The following is a 25,504-nucleotide window of genomic DNA, read 5'->3' as shown; positions in this document are numbered from 1 at the left end:
AAGTTATTACTAATAAATCATTTAATAAAGTATTTTTTTAATTTTAATTTTATTTCAGTTAAAATTAGTTTCAATTTTTCAAATTTTTAACGCAATTCTTTGAAAGAATTCAACCATCTTGATAAATATTAAAATTCTTTACAGAAATTTAATAAAATAATTTAATTAAAATTTACTCTTTACAGAAATTCAATTATTTTCAAAAATTTCCAAAAAAAATTCTCGTCAACTTTTCAACATTATTTATTATCTTTACAAATTGCAAAATTCTTCGCCAAAATTCAATTATATTCAGGAATTCTTATAAAAATTAATTGAAATATTCAATTCTTTTCATAATTAACAATATTCATCCCAAGAATTAAAAAATAATAAATTTTTTCTTAGAAATTCAATTATTTAAAAAATTATTTTAAAAAAATTTTAAAAATAAAAAAAAATTTAATAGAATTTTTTGTAAAATTAAAATATTTTTAAAAACCTTTAGCAATTGAATTTTTTAAATTCTTGGAAGAATTGAATTATTTACAAAAATATTAGAATTTTTCAAGGGAATTCAATTATTTTCAAATATTTTAATAAATCAATTATTAATAATAAATTAATCAATTAACAAATAACACAGCCACACAAAAAAAAAAAAGTTCTGATCTGGGGGTCTCACTATGTAGACTTTATGTTTTTTGGGTCGCTGAATCCGAATCCGAGGTCCATTTAACCCCATCAGATCAGGATTTTGACATAACCTCAAAAAACCAATATGGCGGACACATTTTTGAAAAGTTCATTGGATTCGCTTCAAATTCGTTACTCGGGGGTTTTTGGGGTCGCTGATTACGAATTTGAAGTCTGATTTCAAAAATTCAAAATGGCGGATCCAATATGGCGGACACGTTTTTGAAAAATTCATCGGATTCGCTTGAAATTCGTTACTCTGGGGTTTTTGGGGTCGCTGATTACGAATTTGAAGTCAGATTTCAAAAATTCAAAATGGTGGATCCAATATGGCTGACACATACATATTGGATCCGCCATTTTGAATTTTTGAAATCTGACTTCAAATTCGTAATCAGCGACCCCAAAAACCCCAGAGTAACGAATTTCAAGCGAATCCGATGAATTTTTCAAAAACGTGTCCGCCATATTGGATCCGCCATTTTGAATTTTTGAAATCAGACTTCAAATTCGTAATCAGCGACCCCAAAAACCCCCGAGTAACGAATTTGAAGCGAATCCAATGAACTTTTCAAAAATGTGTCCGCCATATTGGTTTTTTAAGGTTATGTCAAAATCCTGATCTGATGAGGTTAAATGGACCTCGGATTCAAATTCAGCGACCCAAAAAACATAAAGTCTACATAGTGAGACCCCCAGATCAGAACTTTTTTTTTTTGTGTGGCTGTGTAATCAATTATTTACAAAATTTTATAAATTTTGCAGAAATTAATTTATTTTTATAAATATTTAAATTATTATCTTTATAAATAGCAAAATTATATTCAAGATTTTTTATAAAATCCATTGTAAAATTCAATTAGTTTTGTAAATAACAATATTCATTACAAGAATTTAATTATTTTCATAAATTTTATTAAAATTCATTGAAAAATTCAATTATTGCCATAAATAATAAAATTCAATTATTTTCAAAAAATTTTCTTTATTTAGTTATTTTCAATATTCTACTATTTTAACAAAATTTTCCAAAAGAATTCAATTATTAAACAAAAATTTTCATAATATTCTACAAAAACATTTAATTATTTAAGAAAAAAAAAATTTAACAAGAAATTCAATTATTTTGAAAAGTAATAAGATTCATTGCAAAATTCCAATTATTTAAAAACAATTTTGACGAAGTTCTACACGAATACTCAATTATTTTCTAAAATAATGAAAATTTTACAGGAATTCAATTATTTAAAAATGAATTATTTATTATAAATAATAAAAATTATTGCAGAATTTCAATTATTTTTAATACAATTTTACTCGAATTTCTCAAAACAATATTATTTTTCTTAAAAATTTCAATCAAATTCGTCTAAAGAATTCAATTATTTGAAATTTTTTTCGTAAAATTATGTATATAATTGAATTCTCGTAGAATTTTTTAATAAAAATTAATTTAAAAATTAATTTCAGTCAAAGTTTTAGATAATAATAAATTGAATTTTGAAGAAGCTTCTAATAATTGCAATTTTTAGAAATAATTGAATTTTGTAAAGTTTTCAAATTAAAATCTTTAATAATTTGAATTTTTTATACACTTTTAATTGAAAATTCTATAGAACTATTTTTTTTCAAAAATTATAATTAAATATTTCTTAAATTATGTCAAGTTTTAATTTTCTAATTTATATTTAATTGAAGAATTTTTGTTAAAAAAAATTTTAAGGATATCAAATTGAGACGAAAAACGAATCAAAAGTGTTGCTTTGCAATTTCCTCCGAATGATTTTATTATTTATGAAAATAATTAAATCCCTGAAAATAATTGAATTACTGCGAAGAATTGCAGCAATCTTGAAACATTTGATTTTTTCGAAAAAATTTATGCAAATTCTATTTTAAATAATTGAATTCTTTTGGAAAATTTTATTAAAATAGTAGAATATTGAAAATCATTGAATTAAGAACAAATTTTGAAAATAATTGAAATTTTGCCATGAATTTTATTAAAATTTTTGAAAATTATTGAATTTTATTATTTTTGAAAATAATTGAATTCTTGTAATGAATTTTGTTATTTATGAAAATAATTGAATTTTGCAATGAATTTTATTAAAATTTATGAAAATAATTGAATTCTTGTGAACTATTTTATTAGAATTTTTTTAAAGAATTGAAATTCCAAGAAGAAAATTTTTACTTTTAAAAATAATTGAATTTTTGTGATGAATATTGCTGTCTATGAAAATAATTGAATTTTGCAAAGAATTTTATTTAAATTCCTCAAAATAAATGAATTTTCGGGAATAATTTTGTTATTTATCTTTAATAATTGAATTCTTTCGAAGAATTATTTATGTAAATAATTGAATTCTTCGGAAGAATTTTTTTAAAACCTAAAAGGATAATTGAATTATTTCAAACAAAATGGAATTAAAATTGTGTTTAAAATAATTGATTTCCTATGAAAAATTCTAATATTTTTGTAAATAATTGAATTCTTCAAAAGAATTTTAAAAAAATCAGTTTTTTAAATAATTAATAATAATTGAAAAGTTGACAAGAATATTTTTTTTGAAATTTTTGAAAATAATTGAATTTCTGAAAAGAATTTTAGTATTTATTAAGATGGTTAAATTTTTTTAAATAATTACGTTAAAATTTTGAAAATTGAAACTTATTTTAACAGATATAAAATTAAAATCAAAATAGAAAATAAATAGAGTAGAAATAAGAAAGAAATAAAAACAAAAAAAAAATAAAGAAAATTTTTGTTAAAGTGAAACAAAATTTCGAGGAATATTGTGTATGTGTGGCTGACAAAATATGAGAAAGCGCATGTACAAAGTGAAAAGCCGACATTAACGTCACATACTCGCTCGCATTCTCTATGGGATATGAGACGTTTTATGCCGGACATTATACGACCGACGCAGATATGCAGCAACCCCCCCAGGGTCCAACATTCCAATTCCGTTCGGACCGCGGTCCAGAATTACGAGAGCGAAAACCATTTTCGTTGCAGTCGCTTTACTCTTTCTAGTCGACGAAATAATGTTCGTGTTTTTCCCCCCTTTTCTTTTTGCTTTTTTTGAGGAGAAAAAATTTTTAGTGGTTTATATTCATACGAAAATTTAGAGAAGAAAACAAATTTTACTTTATGAAAATGTTCCGAATACAAAAGTTTTTTGAAGAAATTATATATTATGTTTTCTCCGGTCTAATAAACCCGCAGCAAAAGCAGAAAATCATATTCTCTTTACCATACATAAAAATTTGTTTTTGAACAAAAATTTAAGAAACTGTTTTACCCCTTTTATCGTCGTCACAGTAAATCGTGAGGCATTAAAAAGTGTTGCAGACTAAATTAACACCAAAAAAGATTAAAATAATCAATTTTGGTGATATTTTTTACAATGAATAAAATTTTAGTTCATTAAATTTTTTAATAACTATAAAACATGAAGATATCGATAACTCCGAGTCTTCGACTCGGAGTCATCGATTTCTTCATATTTTATAATAATTAAAGATGACCAAGTAATAAAATCATTATTTTATATTATAAAAAAATCTTCTTCAAAATTATTTTCATTATTTCAATTCAATTATTATTTTCAAAAATTTTTCACTACAAATTTACTTTATATAAATTATTTTTAATAATTTTCGAAAAAGTTCTTTGGCAATTTTCAAATCGATTTGTTTACAATATTCAATTTCACGAAATTTCAATTATTCTCAAATTCTTTAATTAAATGCATATGAGAAAATAAAAACTTCAAATAATATAAAAGAAAATAAAACTTTTTCAAAAAAATTAATTTCAAAATTCAATTATTTCTAAAAATTCACGTTATATTGCTTTTAATATTCAATTATAATTTAAAATTTTATCTGAAATTCATTTTTATGAAATGAAAATCAATTTTTATTAGAAAATTCTACAAGAATTTAATTATTTAAATGCAAAAGTAAATAATTTATTGAATAATTTAATGTTTCTCAAAATTCAATTCTCATAAAGAATTTTATTAACAAATTTTTAAATAATTGAATTCTTTTGTCGAATTTTATTAAAACTTGCATGAACATAATTCTTTTTTTCAAGCAATTCAATTATAATTGTATGAAAAATAATTAAAAGCTACGATGAGTTTTATTATTAGTAAAAATAATTGAATCCTTAGGAAGAATTTTATTACTCTCGAAAATAATTGAATATTTGTGTAGAATATTATCGAAATTTTTGTTTAATAATTGAATTCTTTTGGAAATTTTTATTAAAATAGAAGAATATTGGAAAACATTTAATTAAGAAATTTTTTTGAAAATAATTGGAATTTTGCCATGAATTTTATTAAAATTTTTGAAAATTATTGAACTTTATTACGTTTGAAAATAATTGAATTCTTGTAATGAATTTTGTTATTTATGAAAATAATTGAATTTTGCAATGAGTTTTATTAAAATTTACGGAAATAATTGAATTCTTGTGATGAATATTGTTATTTATAAAAATAATTGAATTTTTCAAAAAATTTTATTTAAATTCCACAAAATAATTGAATTTTCGGGAATAATTTTGTTATTTATCATTCTTTCGAAGAATTATTTATGTAAATAATTGCATTCTTGGGAAGAATTTTATTAACTTTTTTAAAAATAATTCAATTCCTAAAAAGCATTTTATTATTTATGAAAATAATAGAATTCTTGTGAACAATTTTATTGGAATTTTTTTAAATAATTGAAATTCCAAGAAGAAATTTTTTGCTTTTAAAAATAATTGAATTCTTGTGATGAATATTGTTATTTATGAAAATAATTGAGTTTTTCAAAAAATTTTATTTAAATTCCTCAAAATAATTGAATTTTTGGGAGTAATTTTGTTATTTATCTTAAATAATTGAATTCTTTCGAAGAATTTATTTATGTAAATAATTGAATTCTTGGGAAGAATTTTATAAAAACCTAAAAGGATAATTGAATTTTTTCAAAAAAAATGGAATTAAAATTGAGTTTAAAATATTTTGATTTCTTTCGAACAAGTTTATTAAAATATTTGAAAATATTTGATTCCGTATAAAAAATTCTAATATTTTTGTAAATAATTGAATTCTTCAAAAGAATTTTTAAAAAATCATTTTTTTAAATAATTGATAATAATTGTATGAAAAATAATTGAAACGCTGCGATGAGTTTTATTGTTAGTAAAAATAATTGAATCATTAAGAAGAATTTTATTACTCTTGAAAATAATTGAATTTCTGCAATAATTTGTAACTTCTCTAAAATTAAATTTTTTTCTAGTGTTTTCAACTAAAATTCTTCAAAAAATCCATTATTTTTAATAATTTTTAAATAAGTTATTTGAGAATTTTCAAATTCATTCGTTTACAATTCAATTTTACAAAATTTCAATTATTCGGAAATTCTGCAATTAAATATATATTGAAAAATAAAAACTTGAAATGATTTCAATAAAAATCCTATTAAACTTTGAAAAAGAATTAATTCTAAAGAATTGTTTGTCAAAAATATGAAAAATTAAGAATTTCAATGATTTTAATTGGAAACTTTTTCAAAATTTAATTATTTCTAAAAATCCACGTTATAATGCTTTTAATATTTAATTATAATCTAAAATTTTAACTGAAATTCATTTTTAAAACCATTTTTATTAGTAAATTCTACGAGAATTCAATTATTTAAATACAAAAATAAATAAATTATTAATTTCATGTTTCTTGAAATTAAATTCACATAAAAAATGTTATCAACAAATTTTTTAAATCATTAAATTCTTTGGACGAATTTTAATTAAATTTTTAAGAATAATTACATTTTTCGAGGAATTCGATTAAAATTGCATTAAAAATAATTGAAATTCTGCAATGAGTTTTATTATTTATGAAAATAATCGAATTTCTAAAAGAATTTTATTATATATAAAAATAATTGAATCCCTGTAAAAATGTTATTATTTATGAAAATAATTGAATTATTGCAAATAAATTTATAAAAGTTTGTAAATAATTGAATTCCTGTAAAAAATTTTATTATTTATGAAAATAATTGAATGTGTGCGTAGAATTTTATTCAAATTTTTTTTAATAATGGAATTCTTTTGGAAAATTTTATTGAAATAGTAAATATTGAAAATCATTGAATTTTATAAAACTTTTGAAAATAATTGAAATTTAGACAAGAATTTTATTAAAATTTTGTAAAATAATTGAATATCAGAGAAGAATGTTATTATTTATAAAGAGAGTTGAAATTTTGACGAGAATTTTTTTAATTTTGAACACAATTGAATTTAGTGGCTATGTTACTAAGTTAGTTAGTAAATTAGTAACTAAGTTAGTAACTAACTATTCTCCCTGGAGAAGCTGAATTCGTTGAATTTTTACAAATCGTTGACTTTGGTGTTTTATTTAAAGTAAAATTTCATTCATAGTTAAAAATAACACCAAAATAGATTATTTTAATCCTTTCTGGTGTTAATTTAATCCTAGAGGAATTAAACTGTTGCAGATTATTTTAATCTATTCTGGTGTTATTTTAACACTTCACGTTTTACTGTGGTATTAAAAATTAAAATTAGGATACATTAGTGTTTAAAATTTTAATATTTAAAAGGGGTTTAAAAAAATTTGATTTTAGAGGCTCGTTTGAAAGTCAATAAACTATAAAATAAGAGGGTCAAGTCTTTGCGTAAATTGCAAAAGGCCCGTAAAGAATTTCTTAGTGGGTATATTATGTATAATATGTGACAAAGAGATTGACAACATTGCTCGATTGGTGGATATAAAGAGAGACACACACGTGGCAGAAGTGAGAAGTTGAAGATTTTGTGAACCATTTGGAAGCTCGTGATTATGCCATTTTGACGTCAGTAACTATATGTAGCAATATGAAGAGAGTTTTTACTTTTTTTTTCCTTTATTTTTGAAGATGTCAGCAATGCTGACGTTGCTTTGACATGAGGAACATTTAGAGACACTTGACAACGATGCAATCGTTTCAAACTGACGATACGATGAGACATATAACAACTATATATATATAGTGAGTTATAAAATCCCCTTGTATCTTCTCTTCACTTAGCTGCTGTATATTGTACATAAACAGGCAATTGGGAGAGAACAGAAGATGATGTGACGGAATTATTTCTTTGAATTATCTTAAGAGTTAAGTTTAACGATATTTTTTTGCATTTTCTGGATTAATTTTTAGATAAAAACAAATTAGATGGATAGGACAAATTAGAGAAAATTAAAGTTTTTGCTTTGGGAGATGTAAATGAAGGATAAATAATTAAATATCTTAGAGTGAAGTTAAACGATATTTTTTTTGGATTTTATTTTTTTGTGGATTTGTTTTAGATAAAACAAATTAGAGAAAATAAAAGTTTTTGCTTCGGGAGATGTGAATAAAGAATAATTGTTAACGAATGGAAACAAATAATCTAGCAAAATAATTGATAACGAAAATTTAAAGAAACCGTAAAATATGTACCAAAACAAATATTAGGCTTCACAGTACGAAATATAAAAAAAAAATAAAAAATATGAAAAATATAAACAAAAGTGAAGTTAAGAAGAAGGGGAAATTAAATACAAAAGTACCAACGCAATGAATTGTATTTTTTTCTCTTAAAACTTTCATTTCAGTGATTTGCCAAATTGTACGACATTATCGTCACAATGAAAATTAACACTTTCTCACTTGGAATTATTGTAGTGTGAAAATAAATGTATAGTCATCCAATTTTCTGAAATGTAAACCTTTTAAAAATGTCGAGGGCTTGAATTTATGTTTTCTTCTATACATACGTATATATAAAGTAACGAGGAATTTTGTCATCTGAGATTTTCATCTCGTGATAAACAGTTCGTTATATAGTTTTACTGTCGGGGGCCAATTACATGATTTTACGTTTTGTTTCGTAAGGAGGAGCCCTAACCACTAAAAGGAGTCACCCAAAGAGACGTTGTGGGAATATTAAACTTGGAAGATCAAGTGGAAGGCCCTTTGAAATTTAGATGACACCCCATTACGAAACGCCATTCGTATTCTTGCCGACGCTCCTCGGCCATAATGAAGGTAAAGTGCACAAGACTATTTTCAAAACCAGAAGTCTCTCTCTCTCTCTTTTTTTTCCCTCTCTCTTACTTAAACTAATTCTCATTTTTTTCGAAATTCGATCATTTTCCCTCTTTTGAATTTTTAACGTTCATGTTCAATTTAAAAATTCAGTTTTTTCTAAGAATATCGCAAATTGAGACAAAAAACGAAATGTTGCTAAGCAACTTTTTTGATTCGTTTTTTGTCTCAATTTGATATCTGCAGGAAAAATGTGTTGGACAAATAAATTTAAATCTTTTGGAAAAATTACTCTAAAAATAATTTTTTGATAATAATTTCAAATTAAAGGGAATTGAGCTTTAATTGTGAAAAGAGAAAAAATCTTCTTGTTTTTGGGGGTAAATTTTTCGTGTGGGTCGAAAATCTTGGAATTTATGCACGGCAGCTGGATGCGGGCACCAAAGTACCGCGTTTAATGTATTACATCCTGAAATCGTAAAAATTGCAATTCCGGACAAGCTACAGAGCGAAATCCATGTTTAGAGTTTAAACCCAAGACGAGTAGCCACATATTATACTCCCTTTCCTTATTGGCCGAAAAAAATACTCTCCGAGCTCTAAATTCATACTTTCATCCACTATTCCACCGGGGTCCCTAATAAAATGTATGAAATGTATAAAAATGTATAAAATGTATAAAATGTAAACTTACCTTTTAAAAGCATAAAAGCTTTATTTAAGTTTAATAAGTTTTGCTGTTTATATAAAAAAAAAAAAAATGGAGGCCAAGGGGAAAAAGTTTTTGAAACTTGTTGTGTGTGTGCGTAGAGAATTTTTAGACAGAGACTTCGTTGAGAGGGAGATAAATCATCCGTCGGCTAAATCATCATTAATATATCAAATCTTCTAGCCTTGAATGTCAGTTAACCGACTGACTCTTTCCCACAATTTATTGTTCTATTTACAATCGAGCACAATAACACGTAACTTGTGTCATTCTATGAATTACATTTGGAAAGGTTTATTAATAAAAACCGCTCCGTCTTCGATATTATTCTGCAGTCATTTTAGTAAATTAAAAATGTCACTGATAAATTGCAAAAAGTTAGGTCACTCGAAATTATCCCTCAAATTTCGAATTATCTGCGCCACAAAGAGAAAAAAAATCTATTGGCCCAATAGCGCAAATGCTATTTGAATTCAATTTTTTTGAAGCAATAACTTCTGTATTGAATTAAAAAAATATGAAAATATAATAATTTGTAAATTAGAACTAGAAGCATAATGTTGTCTAATGAAATATGTAAAATGTTGAGATGTAAGGTTGATACTATTTTATTAAAAAAATATTAATTAGTTTGAAATAAGTGTTGCCATTATTTTAAATAAAATTTTGTTAAATTATAGACTTCGCACTCGATAATTAATTTTAAAAAAGTAGCAAAAAGTAGCTTTCAAATTTTAAAAAGTAGTAAAAAATTAGCAATCGAAAAATTAAACTTGACGACCAAAAAAAACTCGTTTTAGACACTTCACAAAACTGACAAAAATTCCATTCCATATTTTTATTTTTCTGACTTTTTACTACTTTTCATCAAAAATATTTACTTCTTTCTTAATCTGCTAATAAATTGAATTCCTACAAAGAATTCTATTATTCATGAAAGAATTTAAATGTTTATAAAAATAATTGAATTCCTGTAAAGAATTTTATAAAAATTTTTAAATAATTGATTTCTTTCGACTAATTTTATGCAACTTCTAATTTAAATAATTGAATTCCTGAGAAATTTTTATTATTCATGAAAAGAATTGAATTCTTACGAAGAAAAATATTTATAAAAATATTTTTAAATAATTGAATTTCCAAGAAAAAATTTACTACTTTTGAAAATAATTGAATTTTGCAAAAAATTTTATTAAAATGCCTCAAAATAATTGAATTTTTGGGAATAATTTCGTTATTTATCTTTAATAATTGAATTCATTTCGAAGAAGTATTTATGTAAATAATTGAATTCTTGAAAAGAATTTTATTAAAATCTAAAAGAATAATTGAGGCCTTGGATCCAATAACTCGCCCGACGCTCGAAGGCACGCGCTAATACCAGTCGGGTAGCAGTGAGTGGCCCAGAGGCGCTCACTGCTCACTGACTGGCAGTTGCGCGTTCCTCCAAGCGTCGGGCGAGTTATTGGATCCAAGGCCTCAATTGAATTATTTCAAAAAAATTTAAATCAAATTGTATTTAAAATTTTAAAATCATTGATTTCTTTCGAACAATTTTATTAAAATATTTTAAAATAATTGAATTCCTGTGAAAAATTTTAATATTTTTGTAAATAATTGAATAATTGCAAAAGAATTTTATTAAAATTTACAAAAATAATTGAATTCCTGAGAAGAATTTTATTATTTATGAAAATAATTGAATTCTTGCGAACGATTTTATTAGAATTTTTTAAAATAATTGAATTTTCAAGAAGAAATTTATTACTTTTGAAAATAATTGAATTCTTGTGATGAATATGGTTGTCTATGAAAATAATTTAATTTTGCAAAGAATTTTATTAAAATGACTCAAAATAATTGAATGTTCGAGAATAATTTTGTTATTTATCGACTTAATTAATAAATAATTGAATTCTTGCGAAGAATTTTATTAAAATCTAAAAGAATAATTAAATTCCTGTGAAAAACTAATATTTTTGTAAACAATTGAATTCTTCCGAAAAATTAAAAAAAAAACAGTTTTTTAAATAATTGATTTTTTTAAGAATTGAAATTAAAATTTTAAGAATAATTACATTTTTTGAGCAATTCATGTAAAATTGTATTAAAAATAATTGAAATCCTGCGATGAATTTTTTTTTTATTTATGAGAATAATTGAATAATTATAAAGAATTTTATTAAAATTTCCAAAAATAATTGAATTCCTGAGAAGAATTTTATAATTTATGAAAATAATTGAATTATTGCGAAAAATTTTATTAATCTGTTTAAAAAAAATTGAATGTCTGTGAAAAATTTTGTTATTTTTGAAAATAATTGAATTGTTCATAAGAATTTTGTAAACATTGTTTTAAATAATTAAATTTTTCGAAACATATAATAAATATTATGAAAATTTTATTTTAAATAATTCAATTCTTGTGGAAAACTTTATTTGTGAAAATAATTGAATTTTTCGATTAATTAATTTAAAATAATATTAAAAATAATTGAAATTCCTCGATGAGTTTTATTATTTATAAAAATAATTGAATTCTTGATTAGAATTTTATCAAAATTTTTTTTTAAAAATTTGAATTTCCATGAAAAATGTTATTATTAGTGAAAGTAATTGAATTATTGTGAAGAATCGTATAAAAATTTTGTTAAATAATTGATGTTTTTTTTAAAATGCTATTCTAATTTAATTGAATTCATGTGGAAATTTTATTATTTATGAAAATAATTGAATTTTGTATGAATCTTATCAATTTTTATTTTAAATAATTGAATTCTTTTGCGAAATATTAAGAAAATACGAAGAAAATTCACGTTAAATAAATAAATAAATAAAATACTAGATATTGAAAATGAATTTCGAATATTTTTTGAAAATAGTTGAATCGTTTTAAAGAATTTGATTACAATTTTTGAGAATAGTTTTTTTATTTCTATTATTAGCGATTTTAAAGTAGTGGAAATTCTAAAAAAAAAAACAGAAATAGTAGCTTTTAATGGCTAAAATCTAAAAAAAGTGCCTAAATAGTAGCATAACGTAAAAAAAAGTAGTAAATAGTAAGTTTTAGTAGATGAGTGCATTTGCATGTCATATAAAAAATATGCTATAAGCTTAAAAAAATAGTTTATTTAACAATGATAAAAATAAGTCTAAAGAAGATTTATAAAATAATGTAATTAAGTTATTAAACATTTTCGCTATATCTATTTGAAAAAGTAATTTTTTCTCTCACAAGCGGTATTAATTTCAACATTTTTGTATGTATAAGGGAATTCAAATCAACATCATTTAAATAGTGCACCTATTTTTAGACCGACTTCTGCCGATTTCTATTTTGTAAACGAAACGATTTCTAAATTCGAAGTTCGATCAATGAATTTTATTAATTATTTTTTTTTCTTTTTGGAAGAGTAGCGAATATTCTCTCGTGAACAGTTTTATAGGAGAGAGACACACTTTCGAACTGAGGATAAAGCAATTAAGATAAAGGCTTCTATTAGACACTTGAAAGCTGTGGTATGCAAAATGTTGTGTCTTTCTCCTTTTTCATTTTTGCAACGGAGAATAACTTGCGTGTAAATTAGGCCCGAGGAAAGTGGAATTAGGATTTATGTTGGGGGTGAACGAGAGACGCAACGATAAATTCACGCGATATTCTCTTGTCGTAAGTTGTCTAGGTCTAGGAAATGGCCTCCTTCCAAGCGCCACTGTCAAGTTACACGACCCCATTACGACCACTATACTCATCTACTATATTCACCATGGCACTATACTCCTTAATATAATACACTGACTTTACTCTTTGCTGCTTCTGTGTATACATACATATAATGACAGAAAATTTACGCTGCTACTAAATTCTTCAAAAAAAAACCCTCACCCTATTTTCGTCTGTTTCTGTTGTTGCAAATACAAAATCTACAAATAATTGAAAAAATAGCTTAAAACGTACAAATAAAAGATTGAAACGATTACTATTTTTGTTTATATTAGGAAACAATCGAATATAAATAAAAATAGTAGTTTGCTAAAGCAAATCCAGAAAGGTTTGTAATGAAGATAAATCGTAAGCATATCCGAATAACGGAAGAAAACTGAATACCTAATAAAAATCCTCTTTTCGCTTTTTAGTTTCTTCACTTTTGGTCTTTATATTACAAACCTTTTAGCGGGTTCCGTTGTTTTGTTCATCACTTCTGGTATTCAGTACTAGGTTTGGAATACCTCTCTCTTGTGAGCTTTGTATTCACAAGGCGCCATATTCGCGTGACACACCATTGTATGAAGGGAGCGTCTGCTCGCCCTCGTTTAACGTAAATCGAATGGAAGCCAATGCACGAGCAGAAGAATTTATTCTTTCGTCGAGCAGAAAGAAAAAATTGTAATTAATGCGCACTTTTACACGCCTTGTTGAACATTCTACGGAGCAAGAAAGAGACGGTAAATTACAACCTACAATAATAAAGGTGGGAAAATGTATCTCACTCTTCAACACAAATAACTAAATTTATCTATACCTGTCATGCGTTTTAATCAGACATTTTTCAAAAAAAATTAATGAGCTCACATGACCCTCTTGACATTGCCTTTAATGCTTGTTAAAGAGATTTATTTTTACGATCAACATCATCTGATTAGATGAAAATTATTTCATACCACCAAGTAATAATGTATACAATTTTTAACCTCTTGTCCTTTTTTTCTCAACAAAAATGTTGAGAACATTTTTGTTGAGAAAAAAAGTTAAAAATACAGAAACATTTTTCATTTAAAAGATTTAGAAGCGATGAAGAAGAATGAAAAATACATTGAAACCAAAGAAAAAAAGAATGACAAATTTGATCGACAGTTACTCGTTCCAAAAGTCCGGAAATGGCATGCCCGTTTTTCTCTGAATCCTACACTATATACTCATCCAATTCTCTACAATTCGGCAATTCAAGCTCCAGGCCAGACAATCCCTACGACTTTGGCGAATCAGCCTCCAGCTTCTACGTCCCCAGAATAATCCCAGCGTATAAATTGGATTCTCGAAGGGTAACATTTGAGGGTGTGTACCAACAGTGCGCAAACACGAACAATATATATGTACACACAACACACCTCCAAAACTTGGATGAAAATCCCTCTTTTCTCTTCAGTTCGCTCTTCAGAAAATCTCATTACATTCGACAATATTCCGTAATTTATTGGATAAACTATGGTTCACAAAAAGCCTCTTTTGCGGTCTTTTGACTATTCCTAATTGTTGAATTGCTTTCAATAGGTGTCAAATTACATTCTGCGATACATTTAATAATACATTAATTCGCAATAAAGAAATAATACTCAAAATACAACTCCAATTTTCGGAAATTATCAAAGATTTATTTTAATTCATCCTCGGATTTATCATTGTTTTGAAAAAAGTCAAAAGAATGCGATAAATTATGACATATTTTCAATTATGGAAAGTAGTGACTAAATGGTATAATAAAAGATAGTATTTTATTACCACAAGTCTCGTGTCCTTGTACTCTTCCAAACATAATCGAAAGAGACGTGAATCGATTTAGCGAAAACCTCATTAGAAAATAGGTCGTAACTTAGACGACGACAAGGGAATTTTTTTTTTGTTTTTGTTGTTAAAAGGTAGAAAAATGCTACTGTACACGAAAGGATGTCTTCCATGTAATTTGCAATCAAATTATACCCACGATAACGAAAATACTTTTTGCTGCGTCAGTTCGAGCCTACGCGGAATAATCCCAACGTGTATAAATTGGATTCTGGAAAGGGTTATATGGTTAGGGTATATATAAAAGGAGGGAAGGGAAAGAGGAGAGTTTGTCCTCCACACACGTTTCGCTACTATCGGAGAAACTCGGATCTTATGGGATAGAGATATAGGAGACAAAATAACCGAGAATTTACCCCAAAAAAAAAAATATACCGGATGTATGCTGAGCAAGGTAATTTTAGTCTAATCGATTCTTCTCTTTTTAGAATAGAGGAAAAATTATCTATTTTGAGTCCACTTCCAATAAAGAAAACCATATCTTTTTTTCATTTTTAAGATCCGATCTGTTCTTTTCGGACATTTTCTCTTTTCCGGATTTTCTCAGTAACCAAATTCTGTTCTTATGTTGGTCCATTTAGATCCAAGACAATTCTAATTCTGACGTATAGATAAACTTTTTTTTCTTTTTATTCTTTGTTGTTTCAAAATAGTTTTTGAGATAAGTCAAGGTTTGTTTTTTTGTTATTAGAGCAAGAGGAGGAATCGAACAAAGGAAGACTATATTTCTGTTCAACAGTAGTTGGATGGAAATGTTTCCCAGGAAGGAAAATAGGATGTTATCTGAAATAAGGAATCTAATGAAGATAATCAGAATAAAGTCAATCGTTGTTTTCTTATGTTTACAGAAAAGATGATGATGATGATGATGATGATGATGATGATGATGATGATGATGATAATAAACCTTTTACTGTACAAAAAGAATTAGAAATGTAACTATCATTACCATCCAATCTTCATCAAAAAATCGTTTGCTTTTTTTCTGATAATTACTGAAAGGATGATGATGATGATGATGATGATGATGAAGCTAAAGTTGTTACTAAACAAGAACTAAAAATGTACTTATTACCATCTAATCTTTATCAAAAAATTGTTTGGATGCTGATAACGTTGCTGAAATTTCTATTATGTAATATGATTTAAAAAAGACATTTAGCATCATCATCTAATTATTTAAAAAAAATTTTTTTATTACTTCAGCCAAATAATTATTGAAGTATGATGATGAAGGTAAAGTTGTTACTAAAGAACAAGAACTAAAAATGAACGTATCATTACAATCTAACCTTTAACAAAAAATTGTTTGAATGCTTATGATGATGATGATGTTTCTAATATGTAATAAGAATTAAAACTGCAACTAGCATTATGATCTAATCACTGTCAAAAAATTGTTCCTTTCATTTCTTTATGGTAATTAATAAAAAGGTGATGACTATGAAGCTAAAGTTGTTACTGTAGATTAGGAATTAAAAATGCAACTACCATGATTACCATCTAATTTGTATCAAAAAATTGTTTGCTTCTTGAAGAATGATGATGAAGAAATTAAACAATCTAATCTTTATCAAAAAATTTTTTGGATGCTGATGATGATGCTGAAGTTTTTATTATGTAATAAGATTTAAAGAAGACATCTACTATTATCATCTAATCATTGTTAAAAATTGTTTTATTGCTTCTTTCATTTATTTTTGATAATTACTGAAAGGATGATGATGATGATGAAGAAGCTAATATTGTTACTAAACAACAAGAACTAAAAGTGTACTTATCATTACCAATTAAATATTTATGTAAAAATCGTTTGGATGCTGATGATGATGCTAAAGTTTCTAATATGGAATAAAAACTAAAAATACAATCTAATCATTGTTAAAAATCGTTTTATTGATTCTTTTATTTATTTCTGATAATTACTGAAAGGATGATGATGATTGAAACTAAATTTGTTACTAAACAGCAATAATTAAAAATGTTCTTATCGTTACAATCTAATTTTTATCAAAAATCGTTCTAATGATAAATAATAAGAATTAAAAATGCAAATAGCATTATCATATAATCATTGTCAAAAAATTGTTTTATTGTTTCTCTCATTTCTTTTTGATAATTACTGAAAGGATGTTCCTTATTATGTTTCTTATCATGTTTCTTCTTATGTTCCTTATTGTTTTAATCCTGTTTTTCTTGTTCCTAGAAAGTTTCTAATGTTGTTCCTAAAACTGTTCCTAATTTTGTTGTTAAAAATGTTCCTCATTTATCATCAGAATCTGTTGTGCATTTTGTACGATTATTATTATTTTTTTCTTTATTAATCAGATGATAATGGTAGTTGCATTTTTAGTTCTTATTGTAAAGTAAAAGTTATAGCTGCATTTCAGTAATTATCAGAAATAAATGATAGAAGTAATAAAAAAAATTTTGACAATGATTAGATGATAATGGTAGTTGTATTTTCAAGTTTTATTCCATATTAGAAACTTCAGCATCATCATCAGCATCCAAATAATTTTTCCATAAAGATTAGATGGTAATGATAAGTACACTTTTAGTGCTTGTTGTTTAGTAACAACTTTAGCTTTTTCATCGTCATCATCCAAACAATTTTTTGATAAAGATTAGATTGTAATGATAAGTACATTTTTAGTTCTTGTTATTTAGTAACAACTTTAGCTTCATCATCATCATCAACCTTTCAGTAATTATCAGAAATAAATGAAAGAATCAATAAAACGATTTTTAACAATGATTAGATGATAATGGTAGATGTATTTTTAATGTTTACTGCATAGTAGAAACTTCAGCATCATCATCAGCATCCAAGTAATTTTTCCATAAAGATTAGATGGTAATGATAAGTACACTTTTAGTTCTTGTTGTTTAGTAACAACTTCAGCTTCTTTATTAGCATCCAAACAATTTTTTGATAAAGATTAGATTGTAATGATAAGTACATTTTTAGTTCTTGTTGTTTAGTAACAACTTTAGCTTCTTTATTAGCATCCAAACAATTTTTTGATAAAGATTAGATTGTAATGATAAGTACATTTTTAGTTCTTGTTGTTTAGTAACAACTTTAGCTTCTTCATCATCATCCAAACTATTTTTTGACAAATATTAGATGGTAGTTGCATTTTTAATTCTTACTCTATAGTAACAATTTTAGCTTCGTCATCATCGTCTAATGAGGAACATAATAAGGAACATAATAAGACACATTTTTAAGAACAAAATTAACAGTACTTTTAGAAACAAGATTAGAAACATTTTTAGGAACCAAAGAAAAAGGACAATAAAAACAATGAGAGGAAAACAAAAAACAGTAAGAATCAATTGGTTATCGGTGTATAAACGCCTTCGGGACCTATTTCTGAAAAAAATATCCCGCTCTATCATCCGGAGGATTGGATCGGTCTACAGATATAGCAGGAGGGTTAGCTACAAGTCGTATATACAATGTCTTATATGCTCGTTGCTCTGCTATCCTAAGACTTTAGAGCAATGCAAGTTGACAAGACCACACCTCTACGGCACAAACTTACACCCACGTTCCTTTTACCTTCACAGAAAATGGAAAAAAATGGTTTTCATGGTGTGAGGCGCATTCGTTTATTCACGACTAGACATGTTCTTTATTTATTATATTATTTTTCTCCTTTTTTTTTTCTTTTTGCTTTCCTCCTCTTGCATCTTATTTTCTTTGGCGTCAATATATACCGTCTCACCTTCATCATGTGCGTGACCCTCTCTCTCTCTCTCTCTGTCTCTCGTTCTCCTTCTTTTTATAAGGCATAAGCAATTTCATACTCTTTCCGCTTCGGAGACGCGTCGGTTCTTTACGACATAACTCCCCGGATTTTTTAGCGCCCTGTACCCGACGAGGAACGGCGCCTTGCTTGTGATATAGGTACAACGTCGTCCTTTTAGAAAAAAGTAGCTAAGACTTGCTGGCTAAATATTTACCCCCAAGACGCTTAAGTCGCTTGGTAAAATGCAGAGTCAAGTTTTCTGCAATCTTATACATAGGAGATAGATATTTGCAGACGTGATATTTCAATCTTATGAATATATTCTATTAGGGGAGAGGCAAATTCCACTTTTTATGGTCTTGGATTTGTGGATTTCGTTTCGAAACACTATATATTTGATATTAAGATTCCATGGTGACTTTAGTGTAAAAATATTTTCCTTTTGTTCAAATTGAGATTAATGGGTTTTATTCTACTGGGGAAGAGCGGAGCATTCAGGGTCGGGGCACCTGAAAGAAAAAACTTGGTAGCCCTTGACCAAGATTTTAGCAAGAGCATAAGGGTTCGTTGGAAGGATTACAAAAATCTTATTTTTATCCCTTTATAATTAGATAATGTGTCGTAGCAAAAATGTATGAAATAAAAAAAATTATATTGTACATCTACCAATTGTGCTCCAATTTTTGTTTTTTAATCAAATTATTTCTTAATTAACGTTGGTTAATTAAAAAAGTAAGAAAAGTCCAAATGAAATGATTTTTAACTCACGATTTTCTTTATCGAACAATGGAGACTGAACTCACCTGAAACAGAATAAAAAATGGTTGATTAGTTTTTTTTCTACTCTAAAGAATTTTTCCAATAAATAATGTTAATTTAAAAAATGTGACAACAGAATTTAAGAAGTTATATTGTCACAGTCTTCTTTAAAGTATCAAATTGATGCCAAAAATGTGAATCAATTTTTTATTTAATCCACATTTTTTATATCAATTCGTTGCAATTCGATATTTTTAAGTTAAAAGCAAACTTTGTTCGTATAACTAAAAGTAATTAATTTAATAACTTTCCACTCAATTCCTATACATAATGGTATAGTTGAATTTTTCGACTAAATTCTTTTTCAGTTTGCAATAAGCAGCAGTTTATAAAGAAAAAAAATTCAAACGAGAGACAATTATAAAACAGTACGCTTGTAAATTAATTTACTCCAAGAATTTGCTTAAAGACAGAAGGAAAAAAAGGAAAAGAAAAGAAACATTTTGAAAAGTAAGACATTGAAGTTATCGACTAAATTTCGATGTTAATTTTAATGAACTCGCCTTGTTAACTTAACGAAATGCCAAACCAACTTCTTCTTCTTCTTCTTGATTGAAAAAAAGGAATTTAATCCCTATATAAATATCTTAAATAAACTCTTGAAACGACTTTCAAACTACTTTACCGCATTCAGCAAAAAACAAATATTCGCACAATTATTAACTAATGATTAGAGTTCCTTCGCATTCTGAGAGGAAAAGAAGAAGGAGAAGAAGAAGAAGAAATTACCATCGATCCAGTTCAAAGGCAAAATAACTTTATAATTTCTTCGTTCTCTCTCTCTCTCTCTCTCTCCATCGAAATGTTCATGAATGCAGATTTTATCTCTAGCCAATCAAGAATCTGGTGTCCAGAAATTTTTTTCTGAATATTGTAGATAAAAAACAGAAGGTGATAACGATTCTAAGAAAAGGATGAAATGGTCAAAGTTTTTGGTGGAGAGAGAAGAAAAAAGGGGGCGGGGGTGGGGTGAAGAAAAAATATGGTTAATACACGTGGAGAAGAATGGCATGTGTATATAAGAGTGTGGCACGCCTTTTCTGGACCATTCTTCCGGTATGCAAGAGAGAGAGTGAGAGAGAGAGAGAGAGAGCAGAATCGGCGTAAAGTTTGAATCTCTGAAACCCCAGGATCGTTGCTAGCTGCTCTGGGGGTTGGTTCGACCCGGCTCTGTCTGCCCCTGGCATCCTCCTCCCCAACTTGCCCCTAGGCTCCCAGCATCCGGTTCGATCGATACGAAACTCTGCTCTTGCTTTATACCGTCGACGTCCTGTCTGGAACGTGATGCAGTTATATGTCATAGTTACGTGTATATACATACATGCCAGACTATACTTGACGCCATCTTTCCATATCAGACGCATAAGAACTTTGAACCCCTTTTAGTGTATCACACGAAAAAGAAATTTTTTATAATTTTTGATTAAAAATTTCTCGAAAAGAATTTTTTTTTTACTCCTCAGGGAGAAATTTCTCTTTTTATCAAAGGGGAATAAAAGAAGTGTTTTTATTCTAGGGAAACAAGAAGTATTTTTTTGTTTTAGGAAAAACAGCATTTTTTCTACGTTTACTAACACTTCTCCCTAGATTTAAAACTAAAATTTTATTTTATTTATTTTATTTCTAAAATTCAAAAAATTCTTCTTTTTTATCTAAAACAAAAAATACTTATTTTCTTCCCTAGAATAGAAAATACTTCTTTTTTCCTAAAACATAAAATACTTTTTTGAAACTAGGGAGAGAAAATGCATTTTTTATCCCAAGGGGCAAAAGAAGTGGTTTTCATTCTAGGGAATTGAGGAAGTATTTTTTTCTTCTATGAAACAAAAGAGGTTTTTTTTACTTTAGGGAACAAAAGAAGTGTTTTTTTTAATGTTAGAAATAATAATTACTTCAATGGAAAAAAGTATTCTTAACTCTAGAGATAAAAATCTCTTCAAAACTAGGCTCAAAAATTAAGTTAATATCCCAGGGAATAAATTAGCCATTTTCACTCTAGGGAGGAAAAATACGTTATTAAACCCAAGTAAAAAAGACGTTTTTAACTCTAAAAAATTAAAAGCTAAAAAAATCTCTTATTCCTTAAAATCTGTGCCGAAAAATTGAGTTTATATTCCTAGGGAATAAAATGTGCCATTTTAATATCGAGGGAAAAATACCGCCATTAATAATTCCAAGAATGAAAATATAGAATTTTTTTAACTCTAGAGAGAAAAATAAGTTTCATAAATCCAGGCAGAAAAATTTAGTGAATATTTTTAACTAAAAAAATTTATAGAATTGAGAGGGAAAGTGTGTTATTAATTAATTTTAAGGAACGAAGTGATTTTCAAAGAAAGAAGGTAGAAAATAGGCCTTTTTGACTCTAGAGAGAAAAATTGCGTCAGTATCTGCATGGGAAAAATAATCCATTTAAAAAATTAACAAATTTTTATGAATTAACAAAAAGAATTATTTTTTCCCATAGGAATATTAACTCAATTTTTTTTCTTTATTAAAAGAGGCGTTTTATTAAACTTGAAAAAAATAGTCTTAATTATAGAAATAAAAATCTCTTAAAATCTAGGATGAAAAATTGAGTTAATATTCCTCGGGAATAAAATCTGCAATTTTTACTCTAAGGAAGAAAAAATACGTTATTTAAACCAAAATAAAAATGACCGCTTTCAACATACTAGGAAAAAAGTTTTTTTTAAACATTCAAACTACAGTTTATTAATTTTGAAACAAGCTTTTTTAAACCTCGGGAGAAAAATAGGCCATTTTTGCCCAAGTGCTCGTAATATAGCGTTTAAACTTTAAAAATTGAAAAATAAATAAAAGTGAGATTAAAAAATAAAAATTGGAAAAAATTTACCGTGCTCCATATAATTAAAAAATATATGTAAGTAATAGTAATAAAATAAACAAAGAATAGGAAAAAAAATCGTCATAAAGAAACCAGATAATAAGTAAAAAAAAGTAAAAAAATCGTCAATAAGAAAAAATAGTAAAGAAAATCGATAATAAGTAAAAAATAGTAAAAAAATAGTAAAGAAAATCGTCAATAAGTAAGAAATAGTAAAGAAAATCGTCAATATGTAAAAAAATCGTCAATAACTAAATAATAGTAAAGACAATCGTCGATATGTAAAAAATACTAAAGAAAATCGTCAATAAGTAAAAAATAGTAAAGAAAATCAACAATAAGTAAAGAATAGTAAAAAAATAGTAAAGAAAATCGTCAATAAGTAAAAAATAGTAAAGAAAATCGATAATAAGTAAAGAATAGTAAAAAAATAGTAAAGAAAATCGTCAATATGTAAAAAAATCATCAATAAGTGAAAAGTAGTAAAGAAAATCGTCATTATTGACGATTAAAAATTACTAAAAATTACTTTACTAAAAAATAGTAAAGAAAATCGATAATAAGTAAAGAATAGTAAAAAAAATAGTAAAGAAAAGCGTTAATAAGTAAAAAATAGTAAAAAAAATCATCAATAAGTGAAAAATAGTAAAGAAAATCAATAATAAGTAAAGAATAGTCAAAAAATAGTAAAGAAAATTGTCAATATGTAAAAAATAGTAAAGAAAATCGTCAATAAGTAAAAAATAGTAAAGAAAACCGTTAATAAGTAAAAAATAATAAAGAAAATCGATAATAAGTAAAAAATATTAAAGAAAATTGTCAATTAGTAAAAATAGTAAAGAAAATCGTCAATTAGTAAAAATAGTAAAGAAAATCGTGAATATGTAAAAAAATCGTCAATAAGTAAAAAATAGTGAAAAAATTCGAAAGGAATTTATCAACACTTGATTAGAAAAAAATGCACCAAACGATTTGTGAATGATTTCAATTTTCCCCCTGCGATAAATAGAAAAAAAAATGTTTCTGCCCACGATGAGTGACTCCATCGTTAGGAGTCAGTTATAAATGGAGCGTTGTTATCGAAAAAGATGCCTTTTACAGTCAGTATGGTAGGTAGACGACCGACACTTCCAAAACGATATAGTATGTATTCTGGTAGAAACTTTGAGACTCTTTTACGAGTTTTCAAGGGTCATAAAATAGCTTCAGTAATGGATGAACGACAAGCACGCGCATCAATTAGGAGTCTTTCTAATTTTAATTGCGACGCTCGCATTTAGTGAAAAACTAATTTTAGTTTATCTCACGTTCACTCATTTAAATATAATCTTATCGGGAAAAATTTTCCCTCACAAGATGGAAGTTAAAACAAGAAATTCGATCTCAAAGAAAAACTATAGAAAATGTCACGAAACTGTTTCCAACAGTTTCCTGCTGTTTTCTTAAAGATTCATTTTTTTTCTCCCACTAATATATATATATATATATTTAGTAGTAAAATTGATAAAAATGAGGGAAAATTTTGATATTTGAAATTCAAAAATATTTAAAAGTTTTTTGATTTCTGTTTAGCGCGGCTACTCGAATATTTCATTACTTAATTTTAAGAAAAAATGTTGGTTATAATTTACAGCATCCTTCTCTTTCATTAAAAGACTCTTTCGTCTCGAACAAATTGTTCATTATAAACTTTATTACTATCACTTTATTATAACTGAAAAGTTTATAACCAACAAGTCGATAACTTTTGAGCAACTGATTCATTATAATCTGAAATGTATAATAATTTTTTTATTCTCGAAAAAATACATTTTATAAATATTTTTCTTCTTTTTTTCTGATTCTTTTCGTACTCTTTTCACTCTCGCATATATGAGAGATGATGGTAATTAATTTTTGTCGAACGAAGCAAAAAAGAAATTAAGTACTCAATTTATTCATTAAATTGTCAGCTTTTTTATTACTTCCTGAAGAGATTTTTAATTAATTTTCACAATAAATATTATCACTTTTAGCTAAATGATTTTTTTTAAATTATGTTAAACTAAATGATGTTCGTTCAAAAATGAAGTTTCGCCCCCAAAGAAAAGGTGAATTTTTTCCAAAAGGATTTTCTTCCCTTTAAAAATAGAAAAATAGAATTTTTTTTTTTGAAAATTTATTTGCACGAAGGATAACGGGTGATTTTTTTAATTACAGAATATTCGGCGCAAGGACACCCACACACACCGTCATTATTCAACTGTTCATGGACGTTCAGTTCGACATAAACAGGATGTGTGACATGCAACATTTGAAGGACATTTGCCCCGGGGAGAAATCATCTAAAAATATTTCATTTATAAACTTTCATATTATAAAATATTTTGAAAGTGAAAAAAAAAATTATTTTCGCTTTTTTAATTTATATAATTAACAATAATTTTTACTAATTATCGAGACAACAGAAAGCGTTATAATAAAAATTTTCTGTAAAATATTTTGAATTTTGTGAAAAAAAATAATTTTTACTAAATCTTTAATTTTTCTAATAAATAATCATTTTTAGATTTTTACTAATCAGATTATAAAAAGCGTTAAACAAAAATTACTCACTAATTTAATATTTTCAACATTTTTACTGTTTAATTTTTAATTTTTATAATCGACGATAATTTTTACTGATCATCGACTATAAAAAGCGTTAATCAAAATTTACTCATTATAATATAATATTTTCAATAAATTTTTAATTTTTATAATTAACAATAATTTTTACTAATCATCGACTATTAAAAGCGTTATAATCAAAATTTTCATTAAATTTAAAATTTTTATAATCAGCGATAATTTTTACTAATCAACGACTATAAAACAAAATTTACTCACTAATCTAATGTTTTCAATAAATTTTTAGTTTATATAATTAACAATAATTTTTATTAATCATCGACTATAAAAAGCATTAAAATCAAAATTTTCTAAAAAATATTTTGTAATTTGTGGAAAAAAAATATTATTTTCACTAAATTTTTAGTTTATACAAT

General features: G+C 25.8%; 1 long non-coding RNA gene across 1 annotated transcript in view; it reads left to right on the top strand.

Annotated features, from left to right (window-relative positions):
* Positions 1 to 24,910, top strand: part of LOC122511442 — a 35,276-nt gene extending 10,366 nt beyond the window's left edge. The window contains exons 2-3 of the long non-coding RNA XR_006302520.1: positions 8,632 to 8,784; positions 24,678 to 24,910. This is a non-coding gene — a long non-coding RNA (uncharacterized LOC122511442). The remainder of the gene's footprint in view (positions 1 to 8,631; positions 8,785 to 24,677) is intronic.
* Positions 24,911 to 25,504: the final 594 nt, after the last annotated feature.

Source organism: Leptopilina heterotoma, unplaced genomic scaffold, assembly GCF_015476425.1.
Source record: "Leptopilina heterotoma isolate Lh14 unplaced genomic scaffold, ASM1547642v1 Lhet_82, whole genome shotgun sequence".
Lineage (NCBI taxonomy): Eukaryota > Metazoa > Arthropoda > Insecta > Hymenoptera > Figitidae > Leptopilina > Leptopilina heterotoma.
This window is presented reverse-complemented; position numbering and strand designations above follow the sequence as displayed.